Genomic DNA, 10,816 nt, shown 5'->3' with positions numbered 1-10,816 from the left:
TCTGACCTGGGTCTGGTAGACCCAGGTCTACCTGAGGCGAAAGGGTGGACAAAGGTCTGCCTGAGGAGGGTAAAGAAATCTTATTGCAAACAACAATTTAATTCCACATCCCTTTTATTCATTTATTTATTTATCTATTTGCTTTGTTTATCATGGTTTTCATGAGTTTTCTTTTGCTGTTTTTATTTTATTTATTCATTTATTTATTTTCTTTGTTTATATTGTTTTTCATTAGTTTTCTTTTCCCTTGCTATTATTTTCTTTACTTATCTCCTTTGTTTATCTTGGTTTTCATTTCTTTTCCTTAGGATTAATTTTTACTTATTTATGTATTTATTATTTCATCTGTTTTGTTTATCATGGCTTTCATTAGTTTTCTGTTGCGTAATTTTATTTCATTCATTTACTTATTTATTTGCTTTGTTTATCTTGGTTTTCATTAGTTTTTTTGGCTTAATTTTTATTTCATTTACTTATTTATTTATCTATTTATTTATTTATTTGCTTTGTTCATCTTGGTTTTCATTAGTTTTCTTTTGCTTTGTTTTTATCTTATTTATTCATTTATTTATTTATTTGCTCTGTTAATCTTGGTTCTTATTAGTTTTATTTTGCTTAATTTTTATTTTATTTACTTAGTTATTTAATTATTTATTAATTTGCTGTTTATCTTGGTTTTTATTAGTTATCGTTTGCTTACTTATTTGATTTATTTTATTTATTTATTTACATATTCATTTATTTGTTTTTCTGTTTATTTTTGTTTTTATTAGTTTCCTTTTGCATAGTTTATTTTTCCTTGAAGCAGACAATTTCATTAAGCTTGCGAGGGATATTTAGTACTGAGGAGGTTAATGAAGGCGATTTACAACCCTGGAAGTCGATATATTTACCCTATGCTGAATAAAATCGTCTGGAGACAGTACAAATGAGCAATACGTCAGCAGACAGGTTAAAAAAAAAAAAAAAAGGCATACGGGTCTGTAGAACTACATATTATATAGATAGATAGATAAATAGATAGATAGAAGCAGGGAGTCAGATGATGAGGTGTTGTGTCTGCGAGAATCGAGCAGTGCTAAACATGCTTACACACTCTGACGCGAGGAAGGCTTGATAGGCACACGACAGCGTCTAGTGGCCATATACACACATACACACATGCTCACACACATCCACGAGGAACACACGTGACACACCCCTGCTACACCAGAATTTAGGAAAGAGAGCTCAGACGGAGATTAGCCACAGAAGAGGCAAGAGAGAGAGGTAGACAGGCCTCAGAGGAGACAGGTGACCGGAGAAGGGCTTGGCAATTAGAGAGAGAGACAGATAGCGAGACAGGGAGGTAGCTACCCGGGACTTATACTCGTCCGTGTGAGAGACTTGTTAATATTTCCAAGACAAATAAAAATAGTCCCATACTATTCTTTACCTCTCCTGTCACTACATGACATTTGGTAGCAGCGAACGTATACGAACCTCGTCTACGAATCAACATTAAATTCCTACAAAATATCAAGATTGAAAACAAGAATATCTCTCTCAACCAACAACACAACCGGCTCCTGACGCTTCTCTCCAACCAGCCCCCTCCGTCTCCCAGATCATCATGCTGATGCAGAGGTCAAGAGATCACACGACGCCTTGCAAGTAGTTTAACAAAATATTGATACAATATTGCAATTTCTACGACGAATCAGAGAACTACAACGATCTACAATCAACTACAATTAACAACTCTACGTCGTCTGTATAATCTTCTACATGCACCTACAAGAAGCGGCAATCTTCATCCTACAACGAGTAAATCGCAAGAAAAAAGGACCAAGAATACATCAAGAAAGAAAGAAAACAAACAAATAAACAAACAAACAAACGAAGAGTGAGAGACGACTCACAACTCATAACCACCAGACCTCATCCTCCTCTCTCTGCTACATCCACCCAACCCCCAACGCTTACGCAGGAGTGCAGAGGTCAATACACGCAGCAAAACACCAAGTCCATATTCACAACTCGTCTTACTCACCCGTCTTCACTCAAGTTACTCATCGCTACTCATTCACTCACCACAGCTACCAACGTGGGAAGCCGACGTCACCATGTGCTGAGACGACAACACGCCAATCAACCCGCGAAGGACAACGCTATCACCACGTGCAACACCACTCACACCATTTCCCATCACGGTAAAAATTAGTGAGTTACATAGTTACTTCATTTATACAATACACAGTGATAGACAATAAGCTTCTGCACAAACATATAAACCGTGCTGTATAGTTACAACTTAAATTCATATACCTACTTCAATTATCTTCATAATTCAATCATTAAATACTTGCACCAACAATAAATATTCTACACAGTATATATTCATTCATTTATTATAACATTTATTTACTACCAACGAGTGTTACCATTTATACCTACACAAAATACGCGTTTCATACGTACAACTATACATTATTATATCTACAAAGTAATAAAGAAAATATACCATCACAGTTACTCAGGGAGCGATTAAAATAACTGTATTAAACATTTATTAATTAAAACTACCTAGTGGAAACATATAAATTAAGTTACAAGGTAAACTAGAAAAAAAAAAAAAAATGGCCAACACAAATGCCGTTAGCAAGAGTGAACATCTTCAACACAATCGTGCAGACAATGATTTCCACACAGTGCTGACACACATATTACTCACGATAGGTACAAGTTAACAAGAAGTCAGTGTGTATAGTTAATACTGTATACAGTGTATATATTTTTTATATAAAATAACAAAATATGGGACTATATAATATCATTTTATAATCTCTGTGCAATATAAACTAAACTTTAAAAAAGTATCCCAAGGAAATTAGCCAGTATTTATGCAACCATGAACAACATGGAAAAAGCGTACACAAGCAAAGAAAAACAAACTATAGAAAATCAATACATACAAAAAAAAAAAAAATAAATAAAGAAAGAAAGAAAGAAAAAGAAAGCAAGAAAAAAGAGAAATAGAGTAAGATCACATAACAAACAAATGAAAATAAGTGTAAGTGTTACTACATATGCCAAAATACCACATAAACTACAAACAAAAAAGCAAATTGTTGTCTCCACAAACAAGTGGCATGACACATCATCACTATCATCGACCGCAGCATATGTTCGGACTGCAATTATTACAATTATGTAACTACAATCGATATGTAACAATTATGTAACGACAAACGATTACATTATGTTACGCTTGCTACAATTATGTAACTATAAAAAATACTACAAACAATATGTACCATTTCTGTGACAGTTGCATTAACAAGATGTAACTTTTATGTAACTTTAACTACAATTATGTACCTACAAACGATATGTAACAATTATGTAACGACAAACGATTGCATTATGTTACACTTTGCCAATTATGTAACAGTTGCATTAACAACATGTAACTTTTATGTAACTTTAACTACAATTATGTACTTACAAACGATATGTAACAATTATGTAACGACAAACGATTGCATTATGTTACACTAACTACAATTATGTACCTACAAACGATATGTAACAATTATGTAACGACAAACGATTGCATTATGTTACACTTTGCCAATTATGTGACAGTTGCATTAACAAGATGTAACTTTTATGTAACTTTAACTACAATTATAAGGCCAACACAATTATGCATTAACACAATATTTTGTAATAATTCATAAAATGTTACAATTATGTAGTACCACAATGTTAGTACAATATTGTAAGTCATACAATTATAGCACAATTCTGTATTACCAGTATCATCATACAAGTTAGGTGAAATATTAGACATTACTAAAGTGATAACTCTATGTAATGTATAACCTAGCAGTATTACCATTGCACAATTATATGCGTACGTCTGTTGTACATGCACGTCTTACAAAGTGTTATACAACAACCATTGCATTTATTCAAATATGTATACAACTTGTTTAAAATGTAATATTACTGAATAATCACTGTTTACTATATTATATGTATACAATATTCATACAATTATGTTACTTTTACAATATTATGTATTTCACTTAATTAACTTATAAGTTCATTATAATGTATATATAATATGTATTAATATGTTATGACTATTAAATGTCGATGGTACGCCATTTTTGCGCGGCCGAGCAGTATGTAGAACTACATATTATATAGATAGATAGATAAATAGATAGATAGAAGCAGGGAGTCAGATGATGAGGTGTTGTGTCTGCGAGAATCGAGCAGTGCTAAACATGCTTACACACTCTGACGCGAGGAAGGCTTGATAGGCACACGACAGCGTCTAGTGGCCATATACACACATACACACATGCTCACACACATCCACGAGGAACACACGTGACACACCCCTGCTACACCAGAATTTAGGAAAGAGAGCTCAGACGGAGATTAGCCACAGAAGAGGCAAGAGAGAAGTAGACAGGCTTCAGAGGAGACAGGTGACGGGAGAAGGGCTTGGCAATTTGAGAGAGAGAGACAGATAGCGAGACAGGGAGGTAGCTACCCGGGACTTATACTCGTTCCGTGTGAGAGACTTGTTAACCCTTTAACCGCGGGTATTGTTTTGGTCTGACTGTCCTCTCCCGCGGGGGTTTCAGCCAAATGTAAACAAACCTTTAAACCTTAATAACTCTGCACAGAATAAAGCTAGAGAAAAAAATAAGGTACCATTAGAAAGTACTAACCTTCAGCTTTCCATTGATGTAGGTTTCATGACTTTGTTGACTTTCACAGGACGGGCAGTGCCGTTAGAAGTGAGGGGTGTAAAATCACTATTTTTCGCTCACACATCATTACCTTCGCTCATACACCATTACCAAATGCCAACCTCATTCTGATAATAATAATATAAACATATATGAACACTGCACATACGATAAACACCCACTCTGTGTTCACTGAGGCAGGTAAAAGGCACTGTAATTACCTGCACTTCACTGCCACATCAGCGGTGTTGTAATCACTATTTTTCGCTCACACACCATTACCAAATGCCAACCTCATTCTGATAATAATACTATAAACATATATGAACACTGCACATACGATAAACACCCACTCTGTGTTCACTGAGGCAGGTAAAAGGCACTGTAATTGCCTGCACTTCACTGCCACATCAGCGGTGTTGTAATCACTATTTTTCGCTCACACACTATTACCAAATGCCAATCACATTCTGATAATAATACTATAAACATATATGAACACTGCACATACGATAAACACCCACTCTGTGTTCACTGAGACAGGTAAAAGGCACTGTAATTGCCTGCACTTCACTGCCACATCAACATGTGTTGTCACTCACACAGCTGGACAGATACTGATGCGCGCTTGGTCAGGGGTGGGGTGGGGGGCCCAGGGGGTGGGAGGTGGGGCCCCAGGGGGGGGAAGAGGGAGGTGGGGGTCGGCTGGAGTGAAAGAACTTAATAGCTACTCTCCCTTGAAACAATTCGCGCACGGAAAGAACGCGGGGTATTCAAAATATTCACAAACATTCGAGAATGACACCCGCGGTTTGGTCCAGTTTTTGCAACGTCATTCTGGAATGACACCCGCGGTTAAAGGGTTAATATTCCAAGACAAATGTCGTTTATGACAGGTCTTGGATTTAATATGCTTAGCTGAAAATGACCTGAAACTCTTTTTAATAATAATAATAATAATAATATAAATAACAATCCTAATACAAAGAGTAATAATAAAAATAATAATGATAACAATAATAATAATAATAATAATAATCATCATCATAATAATAATCATAATAATACAGTAACAATACTAATACTAACACTAACACTAATAACAGTGATCCAATAATAATAATGATAATAACAATAATAATAATAATAATAATAATAATAACAATAATAATAATAATAGTAATCTCCTCAACTACTGGACGTCTCTGTTAATACACTGATATCAGGTGTGTTTATTCAGAATGATACGTCCCTGGGGTGTAAAAATTAAGAACAGCAACGTCTGTGTGGTCTGTGTATCTATATAACTCCAACTACCAAGGACCGAATTGTCTGCGTATCTATGTAAGGACCGAAATGTCTGTGTATTTATGTAAGGACCGTAATGTGTGTATCTATGTAACAACTCCAACTACCAAGGACAGTAATGTCTGTATATCTAGGACTAGGTAACTCCACCTACCCCTGTCCTTCATTCCATCTTAATCCACCTTCCTTCACTCACTCCTTAGCTGGCCCTCCATCCCTTTCATCCTTCATTCCTGCCGTGGAAATACCTACGATATTCAGTGACGTTTTACACCAGCGTCCACGGGGAGAATGGAAGGGTAGGGACAATCACTAGAAGGGATACACAGAAGGCTATAGGGATTGAACACTGTGCCGTCGATACATGTCTTTGGTTCAATCCTGTCACCGATATCCGCATCAGTGCAAGAATAGTAGTCCGACACACACGACGTGAAGCACTTAGGGGAGAGACCAGCAGATACACAGGTGAACACGTCAATACAGTAGTCTCAGCCGATGACGTTATAGCAGCCGGGGCGGGTAGCGCAGGTAGCCAAATCAGAGCAAGTTTGGGCGCTTTCATCAAAGTTTTGTCCCTCCGGGCAGCTGCCTGAGTCAGTCGGGGTTCCCGCGGTAAGACACACCCAGAACTTGGTGCAGTCAACGGGGTCAACAATTAGGACATTACTATCAGCTGTGCAGTAAGGCTTGCAGGAACAGCGCTCAGTTACATCTGTCTGACAGTTCGCGCCGTCGAAGTATGGCCTATCCACAGGGCAAGACAACACGATGTCTGGGTTATTGCATTCATAATAAAGTGAGCAATCGTAAGGATAAGTGCGTGCGTTAGTATCGGAAGGGCATTCATAGGGGGCACTCCTTTACTAGCGAACAACTTGTACAGTCTCCCTCCACACATTCATGAGTTTCAATCTCAAAATAAAACCCATCATCACAAGTCATCGGTAAAGGTGGGTATATACCTCCAACGGCATCGCAGTAGTAATAGTTGTGGCAGTCGGAGGGGTCGGGTATTTTATCACCAGCGGTACAGCCGGTGCAGGTGAGTATGCAACGGTCGTCATTGGTGCAGGTATTTTGGGCGCTTCCTGGTGCCTGGGGTATATGAGAGAGGGAGTGAGTTCTGTGCTACATACTGCCCCTGACAAACATACCTTCTCACATATTTCTGCCATGCCATATTCACCAAGCATTCACCCACGATCAGTAGTTCTTTTACACCGCCTCCAAATGCGTCAAAAGCTAACGACGTATTGCCAGCTCAACCAACTGTATTTAGGCGGGTTGCAAGACTTCTAAACTTGCTTCACTATTTAGGGAACCGAAAGGCGTAAAATTATGAATGGACAACTGAACACCACCCAAGAAACACATAAACTAGTTTTTTTGCTCTAGTCCCATCTCTCTCTCTCTCTCTCTCTCTCTCATACACACACACACACACACACACACACACACACACACACACACACGTGTATGTATATATACTCACCACCAACAGCGCTAAGAGAAGAATCGCCTTCATAATGTCCTTGTGATTTTAACTGCGTTGTTAGGGAAGTTATTTGTAGGGACAAGTGATTAGTTTTGAGTCTGGGGGCAATTACGAAAGCCAGGCTAGGCTGCGTATGCTAGATTAGAACAGGTTTCGTTGAGGAAGGTTAGATCTGAGTTAATCAGGCTAAGGTTGGTAAAATTAAGTGAGTTCAGGTTAGGTCAGGACATCAGAATCTAAGTGAGACTAGATCTAGATTCACATAAATTTAGTTTAAGTCAGAGGACGTTAGAGTAGGGCAAGTTAGGTTGGTTAAGCTAGATTAGATTATGTTAGGTTAGGGTAAGAGAAGGTAGATTATGTGAACGGAGAAGGGTTTGGTGCGTTGTGGGTTGGGCCACGATCTACCCACGGATCGTGGGTTGGGCAGGGCTTTTCAGAAGTTTTATACCCACCGAGAAGCGCTTATCACTTTATCAACCCTGTCGTCGTGGCATCAGGCACAGAACAATCAGTCCTTTTTTTTATGCAGGGAAGAAGGAACCAAAGGCCAGAATATCGCAAGACTGCTCTCTCCAAGAAGAAACAAACACGAGGTAACAGTTCTAGTCTGAACCACTTCAGTACGGTCCTTTTTATAGTCATATTTTTTGCTTTCCAAATCTCGAAACACCTCTTCCCTAGCGATTTAGTTTGGACATTGCACCTCACTATCGTCTTGTATTTTGTTGCTGCATATCCACGATCTATCTGGCTGAGTAAACCCATCGACCACAGGTAAGTAAGTGTCTCTATGGGGCCATCCTTCAGGTAGGGTCGTGTAGGGATCCATCATCCCCTTTTGTCACTTCCCTTCTTCTTTTCTCCTTTACCTTACTTCTCTCAATCCTTTCTCTGGCAATTCTCTCTCTCTCTCTCTCTCTCTCTCTCTTCTTTCATGCGTCTGGAGATAACAAAGGTAAAAATAAAGGCGTCTTCTGGCTGGGCGGCAATTTGTGAAGGACGAATGTTACGTATTTCCTTATGGATTAAATTCTGTACATATATTATGCTGCCCGTTCATGTGGCCCAGCAGACTACCTATGAAACACCAACAGAAGATTGATCCCTTGCAGCCCTGAACCCCTATTTAATCTTACGACTTCTTTTTCACTATTTTCGGATCACCAACAAATGATTTTATTTTAGCTAAGATGAAATTATAACAGTGAAATGGGCAATGAGGCTGCATATAATCCTGTGAGTTTTATGTGTCTGTTTTAAGGTGAGAAAGAGAGAGAGAGAGAGAGAGAGAGAGAGAGAGAGAGAGAGAGAGAGAGAGAGAGAGAGAGAGAGAGAGAGAGATTCATGGAAATTCCGTCTCCCACTTCGGCACGCATCAGTCTACTGGTAATTCCTCGAAACACGAATCAAACCTCTCTCTCTCTCTCTCTCTCTCTCTCTCTCTCTCTCTCTCTCAAATCAGCTTTAGTAACGGCATAGGTGAAAATATGCATGGATTTCAGTTAAATGTCTTGAATTTCATGATCTCGCCAGGGACGTTCAATTTTTCAAACGCATTCCATATTTGTTGACATTTTTTTCTACTTATATAGTTTAGAGACAATACTTCAAACAAAACTCTCTCTCTCTCTCTCTCTCTCTCTCTCTCTATCTCTCTCTAATATATATCAACTAACCTGAACAGTGATTTATGTAAGAATGTGTCTGTAGTAAGGGGGAAAATTTTTTATACGTCTTGGGAACACACAGGCAACTGGCATATGTTCTTATCTCATCAAGGACACTAACAAAGGTAGGAAGGCGACAGCGTGTGAGAGTCGTGCGTGCTTGCTTTCGTTTTTCTTCTAGGAGAAAACTTTGGTTAATCCCTTCAATGCCAGAACGTAGTGCGAACATTAATAGAATTCCACATATAAACAAAATCGCATTGCGAACTCCAATATAATTACACATCCTTACGAAATCGTATTGCGAACTCCAATATAACTCCATATCCTTACAAAATTCTACTGCGAATACCAATACAATTCCACTTCCTGCTCATGTAGAGCCGGGTCTCTGAGACCCCCCCCCCCAAATTTGTTAAGTAAACTACCTTCTAAACACCCGGGAACCCTGTACCCCCCAATAGCTGCCTGACTTTTTGTACCCATGTAAGGGGTGAAAGGGCAATTTCGAGCTCTTCTCCGTTTCCGGTGTAGGGGGGGGGGGTCTCAGAGACCCGGCTCTACCTGAGCAGGGTGCTCTGTTTTGTTCCCTGATTGCAAATGAGGTCGCTGCTTCAGGCACCCCAACATCACACCATGAAGCTCCATGATGCTACTGCCAGATGCACCACACAAAGTTACAATCAGATTTTATATTTATTTTTTCCATGAATATTTAAAAAAGGAACTTTTTTTTTGGAAAGTTTTTTTTTTTTATTGGTAAAAATATATAATGAATTAAAAAATTAAGTTTATTTACATGGCTGTATTGCATATACATTGAGGAATGTCATACCATGTTTGGATGTCATAAATAAAACAAAAGTGTGTTTTCTGACCTGGGTCTGGTAGACCCAGGTCTACCTGAGGCGAAAGGGTGGACAAAGGTCTGCCTGAGGAGGGTTAAGAAATCTTATTGCAAACAACAATTTAATTCCACATCCCTTTTATTCATTTATTTATTTATCTATTTGCTTTGTTTATCATGGTTTTCAAGAGTTTTCTTTTGCTGTTTTTATTTTATTTATTCATTTATTTATTTTCTTTGTTTATATTGTTTTTCATTAGTTTTCTTTTCCCTTGCTATTATTTTCTTTATTTATCTCCTTTGTTTATCTTGGTTTTCATTTCTTTTCCTTAGGATTAATTTTTACTTATTTATGTATTAATTATTTCATCTGTTTTGTTTATCATGGCTTTCATTAGTTTTCTGCTGCGTAATTTTATTTCATTCATTTACTTATTTATTTGCTTTGTTTATCTTGGTTTTCATTAGTTTTTTTGGCTTAATTTTTATTTCATTTATTTATTTATTTATTTGCTTTGTTCATCTTGGTTTTCATTAGTTTTCTTTTGCTTTGTTTTTATCTTATTTATTCATTTATTTATTTATTTGCTCTGTTAATATTGGTTCTTATTAGTATTATTTTGCTTAATTTTTATTTTATTTACTTAGTTATTTAATTATTTATTAATTTGCTGTTTATCTTGGTTTTTATTAGTTATCGTTTGCTTACTTATTTGATTTATTTTTTATTTATTTACATATT

Source organism: Coenobita brevimanus, chromosome 77 (genome assembly GCF_032717465.1).
Source record: "Coenobita brevimanus isolate Jiangsu-jjx chromosome 77, ASM3271746v2, whole genome shotgun sequence".
NCBI lineage: Eukaryota > Metazoa > Arthropoda > Malacostraca > Decapoda > Coenobitidae > Coenobita > Coenobita brevimanus.
This window is presented reverse-complemented; position numbering follows the sequence as displayed.